Source organism: Amborella trichopoda, chromosome 1 (assembly GCF_054954075.1).
Source record: "Amborella trichopoda isolate Santa Cruz 75 chromosome 1, AtrichopodaSantaCruz75HAP2 v2.0, whole genome shotgun sequence".
Taxonomy (NCBI): domain Eukaryota; kingdom Viridiplantae; phylum Streptophyta; class Magnoliopsida; order Amborellales; family Amborellaceae; genus Amborella; species Amborella trichopoda.
Genome location: NC_142336.1, coordinates 39848034 through 39872620, shown reverse-complemented (window position 1 = coordinate 39872620; position 24587 = coordinate 39848034). Strand labels below are relative to the sequence as shown.

Sequence of the window (24587 nt, the reverse complement as noted above, 5' to 3'; positions counted from 1 at the left end):
CAGATATTGATAGGTAGCATCATTGGATTGTATATCGTAGAGAGCCCAGGGTTTTTTCAAAACTATTGAAAACTTTTTCCTTTTTTTCTATAATTTCCGGTAGCCATGAACCCTATTCTATAGAGAGATGGGAGGAGATTATTCTCCAATGTTAGGCTTTCTTTTTTGAAATATTTGCGAAGCGACCGTCAATATTTTGAAGATAGGAGAGTTATCTATTATTCGTTGGAAAAGAGTTTTTTCTCCCTCAATTTTTTTAAAGATAAATAGTAAATAATTTGCATAATATTTTGGAAAAATATTAAATAGTGTACTTGAATAAAATATGTGGCACATGCATGGCCACGCTTGTACCAACAGCAGCCCCCTCTAAAATCTATCTTTTGACCTAAATTTTAAGGATTCATAATCTAGATCAAGGTGATCATGAAAATAAAAAATAAAACATTTCATTGGGAGTTTTTGTGCACCATCTATATACAATAATGTCCCGGCCACTTCTAGACAACGGCCATCTTAAAGATGGACATATATGGACCAGCGGGCTCTTGAGTCCTATGACTTACATAAAACTTTTCCATAAACGTATAGTCTAAATTTTGTACTATATTACATCAAGGTATTATTTTTTAGTTTTACTATTTTGTTGGTCCGTACAAAAAAACGAACACAATAAAATAAAATAAAATAGAAACAAGAATATATTGATGGGACTGCAGACACTCAGGCCAGTTTGGATGTACCCACAATTCAAATATTTTTAAATGACAAGAAAAAAAGATTGATATAGCAACTAAGAACCGTTTGGATAACCCCATTAGATTTTATTCCCCAACAAAACAGATTATAACACTAAGCCAAATTTGTCCAAAAACTTGAGCCAAAAAAAATTGATTTAGACTCAAATTTTTTTCACTCAAAATTTTTTTCACTTCCCTCTTTACATTTAGAAAAGCCTCTCTCCCACTCTCAAACAGGTCTCATAGTTCTTTCCTTCTCTCATCTTCAACTATGCAGATTTTTTTTCGCCTCCCTCTTCGCACCTTTCCTCCAAACATTTTTTTCTTCGCTTCTCTTCGCACTTACAAAAGCCTCTCTCCCACTCTCAAACAGCTCTTTCTTTCTCTCAACTTTAACTATGCATATTTGTTTACGCTTCCCTCTTAACGCCTTTCCTTTAAACCTTCCCGCTCTAAATTACAATTACAAAAGCCTCTCTCCTACTCGCAAGCAGGTTTCTCTCATCTTCAACTATGCGGATCCCATCTACCAATACTAGTTCGACTTTTTCTCCTCTAAAAAATGAACATTTCCATCTTTCTCTCTAGAAAGCCGCACCCATAATAATAATATTGAACTTCTCCCTACTCCTGCTTTCTGGGTTCTTCTCATTCTCTCTTGTCTTGTACATTTATAGAAATAAACTACAGACCTAGATAGAGAGGAATCAATATAATTAAATTCTGAAATTGTGTAAATTGAGTTTGGGATTTCTTATCGATTTCTTTATAATTTCAAGTTATTTTTTTGCCATTTTCGACTGCTCTATGGATATCAAGGATAAGTAAAAAATAAAAATACAACGCATCCAAACAGACATATCTGGCAAATAAAATTTTCTTCACATATTTTAATAGACATCCAAACAATCAGCCAACATAATAAAATAAAACGATAATGTTTCTCAATTGAGGAGGAAAAAAATTTCATTTTTTTTCAATGTGAATATTTGTTTGTTTGACATCCAAAGTAGGCCTTAGATATGTCCCCAAATACACAAGGTGCTTGGGGTGCTAATCCAAATCTTATAGGCCAAACCCCATGGTGACATAAATATGATGCTAGCTAATTAGCTTTCTTCATCTTTTCCGATTACATTCCTTAAGAAACCTTCTATTTTATAGAGCCTACCTCTTATAATTATTTATAACAATTAATGGCTTGTAGGAGTTGAGATCCAAATTGTAACTTCTATCTTTATTCACCTAAAAAGCAATGGGAATTTTGGCAAGTTCACTAAAGACCTAGTAATATTTATATCTTTGTATGACCATATCAATACAATGATATTATTAAGTAATATATTTATGCCCATAATAATTGGATATCTTGAATAAAATGGTCTCAAAGGCCACAATTTTCAACAGGAACTACAACATAAAAAATCATCCCAAATTCTTAGATGGTTGTTGGATGAAGATTGACTATTGAACATCTAGCATGGTGTTAATATGACTACTTTTATAGGAGCCTATTAAGGATATACCCGATTGTCAAAATTACTTCTCCCGAAAGTCTAAAGATAATGTAGCATGTCATATCAGATTCCTCACTATTTTTATCAAGGTCATATTATGTCTCTCCACTAACCCATTATGCTCGGGATTGTATGGCATGGTATACTAATGTATGATGCCACGCTTGGGCTAATTGAAGAGTTGGGATGAATACTCTCCCCCTCTATAGTTTCTAAGGACCTACATCCTCCTATCAGTTTGGTTTTTGATATGCAACCTTGTACTCTTTGATACAACCTAAGGCGTTAAAATTCATTTTGCAACAAGTATATATGGTTATATCGGAGGTGATCATCAATGGAAGTGATAAAATTCCTCTTATACCCCTTTGTTACCACATTTATAAGCCACAAATATCACTAGGGATGACTTTTGAGATACAATGAGATATTTTTCTTTCACACACACAAATCACAAATTTTTGAAAAATCTCTTTTGTAATTTTGTGAGAAAATATCTCTAGTTAATCTTTCTATTTGCTTATGGCTTTTATATCTTGCCTCATGGGTTTCTTGTATAAAGCGTTTGATCATCTAAGGCAGGCCATTGAGGAACATGTTCATTTCATCAAAAGGTTTGATGAGTGATAAAATAAGTTTTTTTTCACTATGAATAGTACACAATAGGTAAACTATTTAACTGTTAAATATTTAACACTAATACTAATATGAATTTTGGATCTATGATCGTATGTAAATAATCATGGATCTTGTATCAAATGTGTGCTATATGGGTTTCTTCTTTAACTGGGGTATACATTGCTTTGGGACAAAAAATCACCCTGAAATCATGGAAGGGTTCAAATATTGGATCAAGAGATATGAACAATAAGGAAAACTATTACTTCAAGAGTTATGTATGCCATATTTATAAATCACAAAACCTCGATTTTTCTCATATGCTCTCTCTGTGAAAGGGAAATCTGTGCTAACATCGCTAAAAGATCTCCCACTTAGTTCCATGATAACTTTCTAGTTCTTATGAGACCATGTTATCCTATTTCACATTCTTTTTATTTTCATTTGAAAACGAACAACTCGTAGGGTTTGTTTTGAAATGTATACCGTTCTAATGCACGTAGACGGAAGGTTTGTTCTAGAATCACAACGAAAACAATGTATGCAAGCTTGCAAAAGTTCTTGTAGGAGTGAAAAAGGCACCCAAATAATAGCATGAGAAATTCGGCATAATTATTTTATCTTATGATTTTTGTATCAGTGAATCGATTAATTTCGTGTCTGCCATAGTTTTGAATGCTATAGGTGTATATGTAATATTGTTCATAACTTAGAATGCATAAAAGAGAGCAAGAATGTGTTGTCTTCTTAATTTAATATGGAGGACAAGGGACTAGCTGATGTGATTCATAGAATCAATAAATAGAGAAAATCAGATGGGTATATTCTAACCCAATGTCACTGTATAGGAAACTTTCTCAAGACTTTTGATCTCTTTGACTTTAATTTTGTTTGTATAAACCTCAAATTCAATTAAGAAACAATGAAGGTATTTCAGTATCTCAGCCTCTCTATGCTAGAGTCGTCAAGTTCAAAGGGTAATAACAAGATAATTTTATGATAGTTGGGAGCACTTATATGTCGTAAGCAATTGAAGGCAACTTTCATATCAAAGGGTAATTTTTCACTCAGTATGCACTTCATCCAATTTTGGGTTAGCCAAGACTCAGAAAAGAAATTCTAGTTCTAGTTTAGAGCATGGTTGTTAAAGACGAGAGCGGGATCGGTTTAGGAATCGCCGAATTGCCCTATTGTTAAAGGTCCATGGGTTTGGGATTACCGTTTGTATACTGAACAAGAGAGGGAACGAGATTTTTAGGTTTATAGGATCGAGATCCCATGTCAATGGGTTCGAGGTTTTTTCCGGCAAGGATCTAAGCTCTATTATTCATAGAACGATATTGTCAAGTAGTGCTAGTACGAGTTCTCTTGGTTAAGGAAACGAGATCCTTAAGTTTATGGGAGTGAGATCCCGTGTCAATGGGTTTGAGGTTTTAACCGAAAAAAATTGAAGCTCTACTATTCATAAAAATGAGATTGTCAAGTAGAGCTAGTATGAGTTCCCCTGGTTAAAAGATCGAGGTTTATATTTGTTATATAATGGAGTTCCTCTTGTTCTAATATCGAGATTCGTTAAGTATAGGAATTAAAATCCTCAGTTGATTGTCCCCAAGGTCAGACAATGCCATTTTCTAGAGACCCCTTATTAAGTGACCCTTGCCCTTAAAAAACGGATTTTTTTTGAGAGAATAGAAAAGAAATAATTATATAGCTATACAAGTTGGTCTTTCTTATAACCAGTGAGCGAAGTTACTCGATCCTGACTCCTTAGTAACTCATCTAGCTCGTTTTTTTTTATTATTATTTTTTATTAATGGAAATGAAAATAAATAGTGAGCAGTGTTTTACAATCACATAATTGGGCATTGGTTATAATACGTGACATTGGACTTCATGAGATTCACGGTTCATTATTAGGGCCTGCATTTTTTTTTGAACTTCTATCATATCTGTGAAAAAACGATGTTGAACTTCCATCATGTGAAAAAACAAACAGGTCTTTTAAAAAAACAATGTCAACTAGCGGGATTAAAACCTTAATCAAGTTAGGACTTATGATTAAAACTTGACGTATTTAAGAACTTCTATCATGTAAGAAAAAGACAGTCTTTGAAAAACGATGTTGAACTTCTATCGTGTAAAAAAAAACGATGTTGAACTTCTATCATGTAAAAAAAAGTCGAAGTCTTCGAAAAAACAATATCAACTAGCAGAATTCGAACCATAATCAAGCTAGGACTTATGCACTGATGCAATCCACAGAACCCTTCAAATAAACATGACTAAAATTTGACGTATTAATACAAATATAAACATGTCGTACAACAGACTCGCCCAAAATTGTCTGCCTCACCTATACGATGAGGCCGAGTTGCTCACCCGAGTCCGAGTGACCTCAGACGAGTCTTAGAACCATGCTTATGGCCATACTATTTTCCTAACCACTATTTTTTTCCTTTATACTTGTTTTGCAGGATATTGGAGTACTACAAAGAGCCTTGGAAGTTGCACGACAGTCTAAGATGTTAATCTTAAATCTCAAAGCCCTTTATGGTAAATTTTGTTGAAATTTTGGACTAACTACTTAGGCAGATTTTTTTGTTGAAATTTTGGAAACCATCTGAGGACCTTTAAATGGATGTTTTTGTCTTCGGTTCCTTATTAAGACACTATTATTCTCAAGTGCATAGAGAGTACGAATAAAAAGTTATTCATATTATTCCCAAGTGCTTGTCTATGGGTTGAATAAGGTACATCCCTTGTTTTTATACTTCACATGCCTGAAAGTTCGACCAATGTGATCTTGAGGCGAATTCTTTTTTTTTTCCATCTCACTCCTTTTCTTTTCTTCTCTTTTGACAAAGATCACTTGCAATTAGTCTTATTACAATAACTCTTGCTTCAAAGAAAATAAAACATTAAAAATACAAGATCTTGAGAACTTTAATGTCACTAAACTAATTTTCTTTAATCAATGAAAAAAACCACCAATCTTGTGCTTGAGAATATAAAGATTGTGCAATTAAATAAGCAAAAAATAAAAAGAAAATACCGGAGACTTCAACCGGACATATTACACCCACACCAAGTCACCACCATTCGATGGTGCAGGATCGACAGCTTTTGTTCAATCTCAATCGGAAACGCTAATTTCGGCCAAGCTCTTCAATGGAACCTTTATGCTCACTCAAAACTCTTCAGGATCAATCCCAAAAAAAATTTGCATAAAAATTTCTCCTTTCTAAGTTCTTTTCAAAGCCCAAAACTAGAGAGAGAAATGAGTTCTTTTAGAAAGGGGTGTGCCCCCTTTATATAATGTTTCGGGAGAGAGAGAGAATGGGGCGTGCCCCCCATTATCTTCTTTGATAAAGTATGATGAGAGAGAGTATGAGATAAAAAAAAAAGAAAAAGGGAGGAGATAAAGTAAGAGTTACGTGAGAGGGAAAAGAGAGTGAGTGAGTTGGATACAGTATGAGAGAGAAAGATTCTTCGGATAAAATATTAGAGAGGAAAGAGCGATTTAATATTGGGTCTAGGCTTCCCATTGCTTGCTTCACAAGATTAAATTGGAACCGTCGATCAAGGGTGACTTGTGGGGTGAGAGATCTAAGCAATTCATTCTATAGATGGACAATCAATATTACGGAATGTGTTGAGCCATTATCCCCCATTTCTTTTGACCATTATTCCATCAAATAAAAATTAATCAAGAAAATATTGTGACTTATCCAAAATATATTTTCATAAGCATTACAGGCTTTTTAAAATATTTACTAAAATCTCTTAAGGATAAACCACTTTATCTACGCAAACCAATTTGAGATAAAATATATCAAAATATCTCATAAAAAAGGGAAGTGCCACCCATGGGATAAGCCTTCCCTAAAAAAAGTGGCGTACCACCCAAGATACGAACTTATGCGTGCACCTTCTAGAATATGGTGGGCCCAGGTGCACAATAGGCCCGCATAAAAATTCATATATTTAAAAAATAATAAAAAATAATTTTTGAACATTAATTGAATATTTAAATTATTAAAAATCAATATCTTTAATTTTATAAACCCAAATTGTATAAATAAAATATCCAGAGATTTATAAAAATTCAAATAACAGTTCTAAAATAATATCTACCATAAAAGAAATATAATTAAATTAATTTGATGAGAAAATGATCCATATAGTTAATGGGGCACTCCACCTGTAACTGTAGACTACAAACCACGCTTACTTTATCATGCCAACCGAACGTTGCCCATGACCCACACTCTAAGTAGGAGCTCATTAGTGGGCCACCAAAGTCTGACAGATGTGCCAACGGATTGCAATCTCAATCTGTGAATTTCAGGTTCTCCCCTAAAGACGAGTCAAGGTTACCTAGACCTGATGCGACCACAACTCTATGACGCATAGGGGTATCTCTCGTACATGCATACGCTTCACCCTAAAAGGTGGCTTGCCCACTTTCCTGAATAGTCTATCAATATGCATGCCGTGTGATGGTACATGGATGAGGATTTGGCCCCCGTCTCCATAGACCACCATCATACACAAGGGTCACACAGTCCTTCGGCTCTCTCATCTGGATATACTCCAACCTCATCAAGGGATAACTCACTAAAACCCTTCTCGGTTTATTTTATATGCCCAGGCAATATTGGTTTTTCTGAACCGATTGGTCTAAACTGTCAAGCACTGTTCGGTATCTGTAAACCTCGTTTGCAGGGTATGGTCTATGAGGGACTACACTCTCATTGAGTCCATGATCCAATGTATCAAATGTCTCATCACAATCACTCATAAAGCTTTTAAAGGCCACATAAACCCAACATCTCCCACTTGGCTTTTGAAGGTCTTACATCTTTTTTATTTTCTCTCATCCTTATTTGTCTCTCCCAATCACAATCTCTCTCAATACGTAAATCATGGTTTTCACTATCAATCCTTTTACAAAAGGAGTCATAAATGTCACACATCTTTCTCTTTGCTACTCAAATCTCATCCTGAAAGTGGTGGTAGTCCATCTTTCATATTGCATCGCGAATCATAGACCGACTGTCACGGAAGATCATCACGTATCCTCATCGCATGGGGTCATATCCTCATGGGCTCAAAAGAGTTCTTCAAGCAACTAAAAAAAATATGGGATTATAGCAGCTCCTACACAATAAAAATATGGGATTATAGCAGCTCCTACTCAATTATTACATATACAATATATACTATCTCAACATTCTTATGCCTATATCATGAAGTAGCATAGCAAGTCTCATACAAAGTATAATTCAATGCCCATTAGTTTCACAATAAGTAAAACCTTTATGAACCACAAAATGGTTCAACTACACTAGTCATCTTGGTGGTAATTCATACAAACCAAGTTATCTATTTAACATAATATGTGTGAAGGAACTCTAGCAAGATGATATTCCTACAACATTCCCTATGGTTCAAGGTCTTAAGTAATAGATGATTCTAAATAACTACAAACATGAGTCCAAGGCATATAGGTATTTAAAAGCCTATGCATGACAGTTTTTCTCCAAATTTTATAAATACCTTGAAGGCATAATGGTTTCCTTACTTTAAAAAAAAAAATGACTTGGTATATATATCACAAGCAATGGTTAGATAATAGTATGACGGTTAAAATGATTTTCTTTTATAAAGACTCATGTTTTTTTCAAAACATCCAATTTAATATTAAAATATATATTTAGTCTTCAAAAATCATTTTACCGCATTCACTTACCAAGTCATGTTTACAACTACAAAAACAAGCCATAAAGTTCATATTACAATTATATCTAAAACAATGCATGACTAAAGAATGGTTATCAAAATCTATACAAAATTTTTTTTTTTAGTAAATATGCAGGCTTTATGAAGAGATCATCATTACATGCAACATATCATATTACTAAACATTATTGGGAGGATGGTCACTAAGGCTAAGTTCCATCAGAACACTCCCTTCGTGCTTACATATTTGAATGCATCATACCTATATCTCGTATCTCATACTTAGTGCTTAAAGCCCTTGATCAAATCACATGTGTATCACTACCTTAAGTAGTTCGTGCTCTTAGCACAATGAGGCACAATAACACATGATATTCATAAACAGACTCTTTCAAATTTGTTAGCACATATCACTCAATGTCCATATACTCCATACATATTCATAAAACAATTAGCTAAAATTTATAACCAAAGCATATAAAAAGCTATTGAATCTTCTTTCCATATAGGACCTTAGCATGTAATATGAGATAATTTCATACCGTAAAAACATGTAGTGTGGTACCTGGTCTTTCTTGATTCATTGTTTTTACAATCGTTTGGCTATATTGGAAGAACACACAATTGATGGATAATATATTCGTATTCACTTCTCATATCGTGATGGTCCATTTCTTTGGTATTTGGATTCTTTATTGTATTACACTATGAAGAAAAATGTTTTCTTCATCCCATCATTTAAATATCACAAATTTGATTCTCCTATTGTTCTTTAGCTTTTCTTTGTTACCTCCAAGCCTCTCTATGTACCCTTCATTTCGAAGAAACTAAGATGCTTTTATAGGTATGGTGTTTCTTCTTCTTTCTGTTATTTCCAGATCGAACATTCTGTTGTATCTTGCAAACTTTGTATTACATCTCTTTGAAGTTTTATTATAATAAAGCATATGTATGCTACACTATAAAACCCCAAGTAATCACCTCAGGTGATGATAACAAAAATACATTGGTGGGGAGTGAGAACATGCAAAGCGTCCAAAACTACAATCAGCCATAAGTAGAATTTAATACATATATCGACAAGGCAAATAAAATCACAAAACTGGGGGAAGATAAAGCATCAGCAAATCAAGGCGGGAAAAGCCCACCCAATCTGCACCATTTTCACTAGTTCTTATCATTCTGACTAAAGCCAACATTACAATACTAAACAACAAATTACAACATATCTTACAAAATAATGATAGCAAGACAAAAGCATTCAAGAGACTTCCCTACATATACCTAATCTCCACTAATATCTATAAGATGAGGTAGGTGGCTTTTTGTGCTCACTTCTTCCTTGCTAGAGAGAGGAACAGTAGATGCAATCCATGGCCCAGAGTATCCACTTGTTGGGCCCTCTGTGGACAAAGTCTGGCTCTGGTTGTCTTGTGAAATACTTATAAAAGCCTTGAACCTCCATTCCTCACTTGTAGAGCCAGACCTTGGTTGTGGGGCCTGCACATTGGCATTTCCTTCAAGCATGCTCACAATGGCTGACATAGAAGGGCGGAGCGTGGGAGAAGGGTTTGTACACAGGAAGCCCACATTTAGCATCTTTAGAGCTTCATCTTTGGAATAGTTTGACCCCAACTCTGGGTCCACTAGCTCTAGGAGGCTACCCTTCTCTTGTAGCACATAAGCCGGCAATTTACAAATAGATATCTGTAATCCAAAGTGGTTCCAAGAAATAAATGATTGTTTTTCTAAGAGCTCAACAGCAAGGGAGGTCTTTTATTTCTTTTCCCGGTGGGTTAATTGGGTTTGAACCGGTGCAACATTGAGTGTCTCCCAGTTTGAATTGTAATGAACCCCAAAACAAGGGAGTCAGACGAGAATACTGAGAAAGTTACTATGAAATAGCTCTATGAATGGACCATATTGAAATGTGCATTGGAAGTATTCAATTTCATTGTAAAAGTAAATTTCACAATATGTCATCATTCATAAGAATTTCAATCATTTTGGAACAAAGTAATCTTTGGAAATCTATTAATTTGCTTTCTCCTCATAAATAGAGAATGAATGTCATGATCTTCATCTCTCCAAAGAAACAATGGTAATCCACTGATAGTGTCAGTTATGATAAGTTGAAATATCAAAGGTACTCCGATAACTTGTATTGGAGTGTTTTTTCATTTTTTGGGGTTCTCCAATAACTTGTATTAGTGTGTTTTTTCATTTTTTTGGGATGAGATATAGTTAACTATTTGTACTAATGAAGGACACCCAACTCATGTAGTTGCCCCATTTTGCTCATTTATAAATAATGATTATACTTTTCTTATGAAAACTGAATTTCTCCCCCAAACCATTGACGTTTATTAGAAACCAAACCAAAATAAAAAGTTTGAAGATTGATGTTATAAGAGTCAAGTTACTGTCACGGGAAAAGCCATGGCAATCAACTGACAACCCTGAATAGACGTTTCATGGTCCCCAACAGTAAATTCTCATCATTTCCAACATAGTCAAGGATTGAGCCAAGTGTGCAGTTCAAGTAGCATGAAATAGCTTTCAAACCAATGGATTACAGATTTAAGTTCCAGATTAACTAGAAATGTAAAATAATGACACTTTATGGAATCAAATCATATACTGCCATTTTATGAACAAATGTGACAGAAGACATCACTATAATCATTTGGAAATTTGGCCTGATGTAAAAGATTTTAACAACTACTTGCGACTTGCACGTGAAAAAAGTAAACGTATAAAAGCAAAATAGAACATGTCGAGACTTGTGTGCAAATAATAAAACTTGAAACAAGTATACATTAGAGCAGGCAACTAATGTGAAAATAATAAAACTCCAAACAAGTATATATCTTGCATGTGTATGTGCATGTGTGTGCACTCTGTGAAAAAAACACGCTTCCTGAGTTGCATACCCAATCTAAAAGATAAACACAGTCCTCCTTTGGCCTGTAATTTGTGTTGCTCTTCCCGCTCACTATCTCAAGAGCCACGATACCAAAGCTGTATACGTCTGCTTTGTCTGTTAGGTAACCTCGCATTGCATATTCAGGAGCCATATATCCTCTGAAAAAAAAAATGTGATAAAATTTAAATGAAATAATCCATGCAGTAAGAACCTACTCGATATTGGATTCTATGAGCTTCCAACTTATGAGTAAACCGGTGCCACACCCCTGGACCATGGGCCACAGTACATAAGGCATTAATCCTAAATGAGAAACACCAGAATAGCCATCCTCTGAGCAATCACTCCAAAAGTAAATTTAATACCAGGTCACCTTTACAACTTTACTATGGTAAAAAAAAATACCTTATTTTGGATTAACATGAGAAAAAAGTTACTAAGAAAAATTATATATCAGTTACTTACATTGTTCCAGCGATTCTTGTGCTGATGTGGGCATTTTCCTCTTCATCAAGTTTTGCCAAACCAAAATCAGATATCTTGGCATTTAAATCCTTATCTCTATGAAAAATTTTCGGTCTTGATTCTTCAGTCTCTGTGAACAATTTTCAGTCTCTGAGAAAATTGGTGCCCTTGATGTCTCTGTGAACAATTTTCAGTCTTGATTCTTCATGAAGATAAGCCAGGCCTCTTGCTATTCCTTTGCAAATCTTGAGTCTTGTAGGCCAATCCAGATTCAACCGGGACTCGTCTTGACCTGCATATCCCCAAATACACTAAGTCAGATGACCAGCCAAATCGGTTTTTTCAGCATATGAGCATAAACACACCATAAAAGAAGAGATAATGGAAACAAGCATACCAAAGAGAGCACGTGAGAGACAGCTGTTTTCCATGTATTCGTAGATTAGCAATAACTGATTGCCTTCTATACCACAACCATATAGCTTTACAAGATTTGGGTGCTGCAAGGCAGAAGTCATGCCAATTTCATTGACAAACTCACGGTTCCCTTGCTTCGATTTAGATGAAAGTTGTTTAATTGCAATGACTGATCCATCTGGCAAGACACCCTTCACACACAAATAGAAACAATGCATATAATTAAAGCAGAATTTGAATTATGACGCAAGAGGTACGTCTCAGTGAATTAGTTTACAGCAAATTTTCCTCTATTTGCTAGTTCTGGAAAAATTTAAAAGGAAAAGCAATGAGTGCAAGTAAAATTTAGAAACGCAAAGGGGAACAAAGAAAATGCTCATTGAGAAATAGCTTGGAAACAACTTTAATCAACATTAGCAGCAGAGAGATTTCTTCCATTTTTCTTCTTTTCATAGCGATTGCAGATGTACCTTGTAAACCGGCCCAAAACCACCTTCACCAATCTTATTTGCAGGATCAAAGTTCTTTGTAGCAGCTTTGATTTGTTTTAAGCTAAAGTAACCTGTTTGAAGCTCAAGGCTTCTTAATTCTGTCCAAAAAGAAAAAAATAATTGGTTAAATTAATCATATAACTTATAATTCCGACTTTTATTCCCCTTTAACACATCAACTAACACTTAGATCTTACGAGCCCAGCAAATAAAAAGGTTCAATATCCTGACCCTTCACTTGTGCAACTCATTATCAGGCCATAAGGAAACAATGCAACATTCTCAGCATAGTTTTGGAACATATATAGCCCAATGAGGTGGCACATTGACATTTCCAAAACTTTTGGGCAATATCTATTCCAAAACTACAAGTGTCACAAAGGATAATATTGAATCCGTTGCTGTTTTTGTCCAAAATCACACCCATTATCCCTCAAACATATTCCCACCTTACCTTTGTTCTCTTTATCATTGCCTCCCAGATAGCATTTCATATAAAGGAGGGCCAAAATTAAGAAGACCACAAAGCAAGAACAAACCACAATCCCAACAATAGCTCCAGTGGAAAACTTGTCATCACCATCAATCTCTGGGATAAAATCTAGAAGTATAACACTAAATCAGACACTGACACTGAGAATATACTTGCCAGTGAAACCCAGAATGATGGTTAGTAAAACTAAAACCCAGAATGATGGTTAGTAAAACTAAAACAAGAGTAACTTACTAGGTGTCACTCTAATGGCTGACACGAGGGGGCCATAGAAACTTCTCCAAGGGATGCTTGTGGTCCCTTTTCCAGCCCAATAGAAGTGGATCTCCAGAGTGTGATCTGTAATATCAGTGGTGAAGGTTCTGTTGATACCAATACCTGTACCTTTTGCTTCCGTCCTTATGTTGAAATCAGTCAGTACTTTCTTGCCCTACATTTCAGAAAAATTATTCAATGATACGATGGATAACAAAATAGGAAAAATAGAAATACAGTATCACAGAAATAAAAGAAGAAGAAAAAAAAGAAAACATTAATAAGACATATTACCTGAATATACACATCAAATATGTGTTTCCCAAGGCTGCTAAAAGTGTGGTCATCAGTGAATTGTATTTCAGCAAAATGGAGGTCAACAGTGTAGCTACCATTCTGGAGGCAAAGCCCATAATATGAAAGGGAAATGGCAGAAGCACGTGCCGTACGGTACAACTCAATGTTTTACTGGGCTAAAAGATTGGACATACTCCTGGGTACTTAAATATCACGAAGAGTACCATCATTGTCCATGAAGGTCCCTGTGCTGCTAACAGCCCACTTCTCCCTGTCATCAAACATACTAGTTCCTTTTCCTACCAAGTCTTCTTCATATTCCTCCCCATCAATAGCTATTTTTCTGCCTCCACAATTTATAAACAGCTTGTAATCTGCCACGAATATAATGTCAGTAGCCTAATATCATACCCAACAGAAAGGAAAGACTTAAGTGCCATAATAGCTAGCCTGAAGGAACTAAGACAACAAACATGTACAAGAGAAAGCATGCGCACCTGTGCACAAACACACATACACATACACCCACACACAGACATATATATACAAGATTGGTGATGTGAAGCAGAAAAATAAATACTTACTTTTTGGTTCTACAGGACAAGGGAAACCTTTTCATAGGCATGGCCGGATTCTGCAGCAAAGAAAGTATCTCAGAAATATATTTCCTTGATTGTCTATAAAAACTAAGAGAATTCAATAAAAGCAGTGTAGTGGTGCTAGAATCTCAAGAATTGGTGAGACGACAGTGAGCTTACAATTTGTCCTGTACAGAAGAGTAGCTTGCAAGCATGTTCCTGGAGAGAAAGAGAGAGAATTCACAGCAGGAATGGCAGAAAACCGACGAAGTGCTTTTTTTTGTTTCTATTTTGGTGACTCAAGTCAAACCAAAAAGGATGATAAAGAAGAACTAACTAAAATTAGCAAGTAATCTTACGGGTCTGAGGATGGACAAATGGTTGACTGAGTAGCACCTGTGAAGTTGTTGTTAGATATATCCCTGCAGGAAATCACTGCATCTGTAAGTGTTTACTTTTAGCTTGCCATAGCAACAACTAAAGTCTAAAATTGAGAAATTCCTATTCATGAAAATGAAGGCTGCAACCAGTCAGAACACCTTCTCTAGTAGGCTTAGCAGAGGCAACTATCAGCTGTAGTTGCCAGAAAAGATGGAGATACAACCATAATCCTTTCTAGTCATAATAAAGCAAACCAAGAATTACAGAAAAGACAACAATGTCACATATTTTTTCAAGTATAATCATTTATTGCAAACCTCCTATCCTATGATTATAACTGAGAGTGCGGCATTAGTACATGCTTTCTACCTCCATTTACAACCCAAATACTCGATCAATCAGAATGATGAAATGATAAAATACCCACTTTCCTCGTAATATATTATCTTTTCTTCCATCAAAGACTTCAGTTCTGTTGTAACCTTTCCATAGTGGAAGCACAATTGGCAGTTATTATGTTCTACTCTTATATGCAGAAATGAGGAGTGTTGCTGATGTGCAAGTGGAGTAGAGAGAGAGGATGTTGATGATGCTGGAAGCTTTCTATTCAATGTGAGACCTTCTACAAGTAGTTTTGTGTCCAAGACAACATTTTACATTATATGCAAGGCCTCTAAAATTATCGAATGGACAAATAAAATCTTATTACAATTATGTTTGTGCACTGCATCATGCTCTCCAGATAAAAAATAATGCTAAATATTTATCTTAAATAAAAAACTCTTTATTGGATTTTAGTTAATTGTTCACTCATAAAATATTTACTTCTATAGCTATTGAATATTAACTTCATTCAACATTTTCTTTAATTTATTGTATTTAATATTTTTATATTCATTGACATAAAAAACTATTTGAGTCTTGTGTTTTTATGATAAGTACTTTATAGTTTTAAAATTTTGATTTTTTTGGTCAGTCAAATGCCATCCCTCCCATTTCTCTCTCCAGTTCATGTTATTGATAAAGGAAATTTATCAAATTAGACATTAGTGTTTGAACAATTTAACATCATCATTCTTTCGAACAAATTTCAAATAGACCATCAAATGACACATCAAAATAGTTTTTAAATTTATCAAATTACACTTTGGGTAAAAAGTTAAACAATCCAACTTTATGTGCATTTTGATAAATTTCCCTATTAAGAAAATAGATTTCAACAGCAAATGAGGGCAGTTTTTTAAAGGAGATAGATATTACCTTTTTTGCGAAGCAATTAGAAGTACATTGTGCATCTAATAGAAAGGATATTCCCTATGAAGGACCTGGGTATCTGTCGTCTTTGATCGTTAGCCATTAAGAAATATCCATATAAATTGAAATGAAAATGTTCCTTCAACCCTTGACAAATAGACAAAGAATTTACCCATTCAAATGTTTTTCACACGCCAACAAGAAGGGCACCAAACATCCAGAAAACCGTAACATGAAAACAAACTTCACCATACCATGAACATCTTTGTAACACAAAAATATTTCACTAGATGGACATCTAGATAGATAGACATGAAGCAACTGAAGCTTGAACTTACAACTGGACCAAAGGCAGGCGAGACAAAACTTCAGGAATAGAACCATTTAGATAATTGCGTGAAAAATCCCTGTCAAGCCTAAAAAAATTTCATAGTCAGTTCCAAAATTCTAGTCTCAGATATATGTGTGTGCGACATATTATTTAAAACGTTGAGCCAATAAACTTGAATTGCAAAAGGCAACCTCAATCACCATGACAACATGCTATTAAGAAACCAGCAATTCAAAGTTTAACTAGCCCAAATTCGTCCAATTTTTTTATGCATTCACTGATTTTTCCAAATAGACAATTTTTTCAAGATAATTTTGCATCTCTATGTTGGAGTAGGTAGTTCCAACCTTGAAATGGACCTAAACATTTGTTTTGAGTCTCTTGCGATGCCAATTATAACCTTCTTTGTTGTTGCTAGAGAAATGCATATGCATAGTAGAAAGATTTGACCAAATGAGGTGTTGAACATAATATCTGCTAGACAATCTTCAAACATTATAAACTATGTTATAATAGTACTTCACTACATGCTTTTGAATGAAGTGATGATATCTACCTCAATAATCTGGCGGTTTGTGCATTCACAGCATGGAATTTGAGAATGAGTACAGCAATTTAATTTATCAAAGAATATGCCCATGGCTTCCTACCACAAAAACCTTTTGTAGTCATGAGGTACCTTATCAAGATTAACTCTTTTGAGTTACTATTTTCATAGCCAGAACAGCCATTGTCTCTACTTTCTTTCTTGGCACAGTTAAGCTGTCCTTTTCTTTAAAGGACAACACATAATTTATAGGCACCACCAGATCTACCTTCTATGGTGCCACTGACTAGATTCTTTCTCGGCACGGTGACTGACCCTTTAAGCTTTCCTCTTCTTTAAAGAACTACACACAATTTATATGCACAACCAGATCTATCTTCTATGGTGCCACTGACTAGATTATAACTCCTCTGAACTCTAGCTTGTTTGTCAGGTTCTCAAAACAGAAACAGACCTTACTTCACATAAAGAATTTTCTGATACTCAGCACCTGTTTGGGCAGACCACTCACTTCTAGTAACTCCAACCATTATTGTATTTCATTTGAACTCCAGAAAAACTAGATTTTAGTCCAATACACTGTTTAAGAGAGTCACCAGTTCAATGATGCATTTACCATAAAATCCCTCTTTCTAATGCTAACTTAAAATCCTCTTAAAAACCCTTTTCTTCCGTAATTGGAATATTAACCAGCATCAGACTTATGGAAACATGCAAACGTACACTCAAAGTGCAACTCAAGGCAGGGAATCTCATGTTCAATAGAGAGTCCTATGGATATCGCGATCATCACCATCATCATTATCATCAAAGTCTTTTTCCAACAATTTGGGGTCGGCTAGACGAATCCTTGTCTACCATTCTGCTCTATCAAGGGCCATATCCTCAGTGAGGCCATAAGCCCCCATATCTTTTTTCACTACTTCCAACCATGTCCTTTTGCGCCAACAACTTACCCTTTCAAGCTTTACACTTGAACCAACTCGCACTCCTTAACAGGTGCCATACTAAGTCTAAGCTACACATGGTTAGCCCAGCTCAGTCTACATTTTCTCATCTTATCACCTATTTGAACCTCACCTAAGTTCTCTAGAATGTATCTATTTCGAATTTGATCCTTTCTTGTCTTGGCCTCATCAATATCAACATCTTCATGTCTACCATTCTGCTCTATCAAGGGCCATATCCTCAGTGAGGCCATAAGTCCCCATATCTTCTTTCACTACTTCCAACCATGTCCTTTTGCGCCAACAACTTACCCTTTTCAAGCTTTACACTTGAACCAACTCACACTCCTTAACAGGTGCCATACTAAGTCTTAGCTACACATGGTTAGCCCAGCTCAGTCTACATTTTCTCATCTTATCACCTATTTGAGCCTCACCTAAGTTCTCCAGAATGTATCCATTTCGAATTTGATCCTTTCTTGTCTTGGCCTCATCAATATCAACATCCTCATCTCAGCTGCATTCATCTTATGGGTATGTTGTTTCTTGACCGTCCAAAACTTTGCCCTATAAAGCAAAGTTGGTCCTACAACTGACCCTTCAACTTCATTGATATGCGGAAATCACATAAAACTCCAGGTTCACATCTCCACTGTGCCTACCCATCTCTAATTCTATGCTAGACATCTTCGTCAATCTCATCAAAGATACCGAAAGTGCACTCATTTTGGTATTCTTGGCCGTCGATCTTAACTACTTTCTTGTCTCTACTCCTATTATTACTAACTTGCATCCCATAGTCTCTGTCTTAATCCAGCTAATTTTAAAACCTTTAGATTCTAGAGTATCCCACCAAAGTTTTAACTTTGTGTTGATGCCACATCGGGACTCATCAATACAAACTATGTTATCCACAAACAACATACACCACTGTACCTCATATTTTAGGTGCCTAGTTAAGTCGTTCATAACCAAGACAAATAGGTATGGGCTCAGCGCTGACCCCTGATGTAAACCTACATTCACTTAAAACTCATTCGTCTCTCTAATAGTTGTTCACACACTAGTTAGCGCTCCCTCATATGTATCCCTTACCTAATCAATATAGTATTTGGAGACTCTTTTCTCTTCCAACACCTACCTAATTAAAACTTGAGATACGATGCCATAGGCTTTCTCTAGATATCTGAATGCTAACTTTCAAAGATGTCTAGATAACAAAGTCTACAACAAGATACAATATTTTCATGAGAAAAAGTATGAAAGCCTCAAAGATTGAGGAGCACGAAAAAATTTTGAAATTCTTTCTCAAAAGACGTTATTCAACGGGATGACTTCTACCAGTTCAAAGATAATTTGGCCTCATCAACTGTTCCAAGAGCTGGGATTAAACAATTAAAGCCACCACAATTGTATTATTATGACGAGTGCTGCACACTTGCCTGAAATCATTGTTTCAAGGACAGGGAGATCATAGTGGGATTATAAACTTGTTCACAACAAGGAAGCATGCATACTTATTAAGAATGCACATATTTGAGATTGTCGATTTGTTCATTGGAAGGAAGCAAGGAAAATAATCAAGACTTCATATCTCGAGAAACAACTAATACTTAGCAAAAGTATGGAAGAAACAACTTCAGTTTTTGACTTGCAAATTAATTGTCTGTTGCATTCCAATTGGCCATCATCCTATCAACTGCCGATCCCAGGTAAACCAAGGTAATGGAGAAGCTCTCCAACAACCTACTGTCATGCCAGTTTTATTAAAGAAAATGGGTAGGCCAGCTCAGCAGGATATTGAATTTGCAGTCAAACTACTACATTAAAGAAGATCCAACCTCCAAATTCAGAGGATCGTGACACATGAGAGGGCCTTCAACATACAATGAAGTCTAGAAATATATAACTTAGAAGAAGAAAATACCCCTATAGTACATGAGTGGTGGTGAGGGTGAAGTTACACATGCTGACCCATAAACTTGCTGTCGAAACTACCATGGAATCATCTATCTTCACAGGAAACATAGGAAAATAAGAAACTCTAGGATGACATAAAGAAGAAACGACTAACTTATGTAACAAATGACACTCACTTGAAATGCATATACAAGGAAATTAACTCAATATTAAAACAAAAATATTTGCACACAAGCCGAACCCGCATTATCATGATTTAATTCCAGAAACAATTTCCAGATTCAGCCTTAGCTCCATGAAAACTGCCATTCAAGGAGCCCCAGCTAACACATATTATATCAAGCCTTATTCTTCTAGGGTACATGTACAAAAATAAAACATAGACTTAATAGATGAAAGAAATGCATGACAAAGAACAGGTGAAAAGGATTCAAGGCCATTTTATTTCATTGTTGAATTTTAGGTTGTTTGAGACCTAACACATGCCACACACAATGTAACTAGTTTATATTATCTAAAATAGACAAGTAATTCATTACCAATGACTAGTTCCTGAACTTAAAAGAATATTTCACTTCAAAGGATTCATTCATAAATATAACAACTTCGCTTGTATTGATGCTATTTGAGGCCATTGATAAATACAAAGCTAAGGATGTTGAACACTTACAGTACATTAAGGTGAGTTAGATTAACAAAGTCTTTAGGAATTATCCAGATAGATTTTGGGCCTTCCAAGAACTGCCACAAAAATGAAAAGAGCTTGAGGACAAGGATATTGAATCAACTAAAAAATCCAAAGCAGGTATTCTAAAAGACGAGCAGATCTGGTGAACTGGCCCGAGATAATCGGAATTGGCAAGGTGCAAAGTCAGCAAGTTCCTATATTTTAATAATATGACTGTATAGACTCATTCGAGTCTGTACAGATGACCCCAGTTCGAGCCTTGTTTTGAACATTGATCCAAAGAATCAATCACAAATGGCTTTATCAAACACTCTTAACAAAACTGGCCCAAAAAACCATATTTCTTTAAAAATTGCTAAAGGCAATCATAAATTCTTGTCAAACGAATCCCTCAAATATAAGAATACACGAAAACTGCCGGCTTTTATCATCATTGCTAGCAAGAAACTTGCCTCGTGTGTGAGTTATACAAATGCATGCCAATCATTTGTGCATGTGAAAAAATCACCTAGCCTAATTCTTCTTCCTGTTTCTTGTTGATAACATCCCATTCCATTTATAGTTAAGAAGCTGCTATTTTGATTTTTTTTTTTAAAGACGAGCATATACAGATGACTCAGAGTTTGGAACATCACATCCCCAGTTCGAGCCTTGTTTTGAACATTGATCCAAAGAATCAATCACAAATGGCTTCATCAAACACTCTTAACAAAACGGACCCAAAAAACCATATTTCTTTAAAAATTACTAAAGGCAATCATAAATTCTTGTCAAACGAATCCCTCAACTATAAGAATTCACGAAAACTGCAGGCTTTTGTCATCATTGCTAGCAAGAAACTTGCCTCGTGTGTGAGTTATACAAATGCATACCAATCTTTTGTGCATGTGAAAAAATCACCTAGCCTTATTCTTCTTCCTATTTTCTTGTTGATAACATCCCATTCCATTTATAGTTAAGAGGCTGCTATTTTGATTTTTTTTTTTTTTTTTTAAAGATGAGCATATGCCCTGGAAGAGCATGTTAAATGTGATGATTAGAAGCCAAGAATTCTTAAAGGTGAATCATAATACACCAGTCCTATTGGATGTGACTAAATATGCTCAACCAGCTTTTCATTTAACAATAACAAATAAACCACTAATATGACACCCAGTTGGGCAGAAAGATGCAATAAGAACAAAAGTAAAACATGCAAACTGAAAAGAAGAAAAGAAATCAACTCATAATATCGTGAAGTTCTCATCTTGAAAGGGGTTTTTGGCCTAGAAGGAAAGGCTGCAATGTTTTGATCAGTTAAGAGAGATATGTTGGTCAGACCACCCAAATACCCATATATCCATATGAATGAAAATGAGTCTGCATTCCCAAGTTGGCACAATTGTCATACACTTCTAAGAAACAAACACAATGGAACCATCATTATAATAAACTGCCCAAAGGCAACTTTTACCGCAAAGTCTAGTCTAGCCCTCGCAAAAGAGTTAATAAAAAGTTCAAGAGGTAATCCTAGTGCACTATATAGATAGTAAAATATAATGTGTATTTATGCATGAACATGAAGTAGAGCTCCTCAAAAAACAGTCTGCTCACAAAATGAATTGCAAATGAATTAAGCAAACTCTGATATATCAGGCACCAACACCTAGAATTGAAGCAGCATAATATGATTTCTTTTTTTTATGGTTGACTATAGTGCCAGAATGTTTTTTTTTTTTTCTTTCGTCAATAAAACAAAACCATAATCATAATGTTAAAACCAAAAACCCTTAATAATTAATAAAAGCTACCAAACTAACTGAGTACCTTAAAACACCAGATATCATCAGAAGTAATTATTTAGTAGGTGTTCAGATAAAAAATACATTACATACAGTACCAGCGCTCCAATGCTAAGCTAAATAGACACAGACCCAGTGGAGTTACTTGCCCTTAGCACCCTACAGAAGTGAATTTTTCAAACTCGGGCTTACGAAATGATCTTAAAAAATTATATCCTTTCTACTAATATCAATCAAAGATGCATTAATATGTTTTCTATATTATTTCTATGTTTTTTATGATGATTTGTGAATTTTTTGTTCTATCCTCTATTTTTCTATTTTTCCCTTTTTTGGATTTTCCTGAATAGTTTCAAGCTTAAAATTAATTTTCCAATATTCCATTGTCTATTTAATTTTTTTTATTTTTTTAACTTTAAATTCATTTTGCAACTTCTTTGGCTTTTTAAGGCTTTTTTATTTTTAACATTTTTTTTGCAATTCTTTTGCAATTTTGAGGTCTTTTAGTGGTCAAAATGTACTTGCTCGAGTCCAAGCCTGAGCCTTGTAACTTCACAGTGTATAACTCTAGGAAAGAACACTTAAGCCAGACTATTAGCAAGCTAAAGCAATCCTCGACAAAAAGTAACAATAGGATCTAGATTGGAGTAAAGAGCTTGACATTCAAAATGCATGCGTTAGGAATTAACAAATTTCCGTTAGTTCGGCATGATTTTCTCACAAGTGAACTGATGATCTTATATTTCCACGTAAATCAACAAAGAAAACTAACTTTTGCAGAGCATGAACCCCGAAATGCCTCATAATCAACAGATAATTACAGAAAGGGAAGTATATCGTGGTAAATGTATCAAACCAAGCAGTAGGCTATATCATTTACAGAAAAGAAGTACATGCACGTAGTTCAAAAGCGCTTTTCTATCATAAAACTACTGATTCTCTCGAAATTTTCCAAAGAACAACAACCATAGCCAAATCAGAGCCATTCAAACCTCATATTCACCACAGTCACTTCACCATTTGAAGAAGAATCATTCACAGATACTTAAAAAGGAAAATCTTACATTCACTCCGCGGCAAACTTTGTGCCTCAGATCCGAGCATTTCCCAACAAAAAAAGGCGAGCAAAACCAGCAGAATCCCATTCATTATCCTCAAAGCCATTTGATACTCCTCCAACCAAACCTACCAGAACCAATCCTCCTCCTTCTGAAACCACGCATAAAAATAAGTTCAATCATTAAAAATCAAGAGAAAACACAAGCAGTTCCTCCATTTGAGCAATCAGACTAAAAAAAATGTTCTCTACGGATAATGCTCTTGCTACTTCGCCTCTGAAAAGTCCAAACCCGGAACTAGAAACGCTAAAATTCCCCTCCTCCTCCTCAAAACCCTGGCGAAAATTGCATAAAACTCTTCAATGGACACCTAGATATAGAAGCATCGCTTCCAATCTACCAACCGTCTCGATCTAACTGTCTTCCAGAAACGGTCTAAATGTTTTTTTCGTAAATTCATTGTTTTTATTTTGTAAAATTTGTTTATTTATTTATATGCATGATCTTCGTGTTAGAGATTACGTGCCCTTAAAAATTGAGTATGAAAATTCATCTCAAAAATAGATTTTTAAGAGTTGACTCAGTTGGATATTATGGAGACAAACAAACGGTGTCCTCTTTTTAAAGCACCAAAAAATATAAAAATTGTGTTGTTTGACTTTTCAACTGTCCCCCAATTCAAAAATTCGTTTGGGCCAAAATATCCCCATTTGGCCCATGTTTACGACACTATGTTTTTATTTTATTTTTATTCATTTCTCGACCAAAAACTGAGTCCATATTGATCCCGATAAAAATATGACTGAAAAATGAGTCCAGTCAGGCATAAAAAAAATATTTAGGAAAGATAAAAGTCTGACGCATTGATTTCATAGTATTAGACCGGCACTATGAAAATGTGGGTATAAGACAAAGAGGGGTCTTTTGTTCATTTACCTGTGACTAGAGCGAAAGTGTTAAAGAAAATGGTACTGGATTTTTTTCATGTTTTAAACAGTTGTTTGTAGGGAGGATGTTGAGAAAGTTGAGTCATTAACATAGTAGCAATTGGAGATCTCCGCATAAACCTTAGCCGAGAGAGAGAAAGAGAATAAATTTTCACCCAAAATAGAAAATATAGGTGCAAATTAATTGTGGTTAT

General features: G+C 35.1%; 1 pseudogene across 1 annotated transcript; it reads right to left on the bottom strand.

The window, feature by feature from the left end:
• Positions 1–9642: 9642 nt before the first annotated feature.
• LOC18437504 (putative LRR receptor-like serine/threonine-protein kinase At1g53440) lies at positions 9643–24035 on the bottom strand (annotated as a pseudogene). The gene is made up of 12 exons (XR_016040212.1): positions 23453–24035; positions 14899–14961; positions 14720–14758; positions 13959–14335; positions 13644–13839; positions 13371–13517; positions 12896–13014; positions 12406–12616; positions 12147–12300; positions 12009–12104; positions 11551–11701; positions 9643–10324 (listed from the first exon to the last, which is right to left on the bottom strand). The product of XR_016040212.1 is annotated as a putative LRR receptor-like serine/threonine-protein kinase At1g53440 (transcript).
• Between the last annotated feature and the right edge of the window lie 552 nt (positions 24036–24587).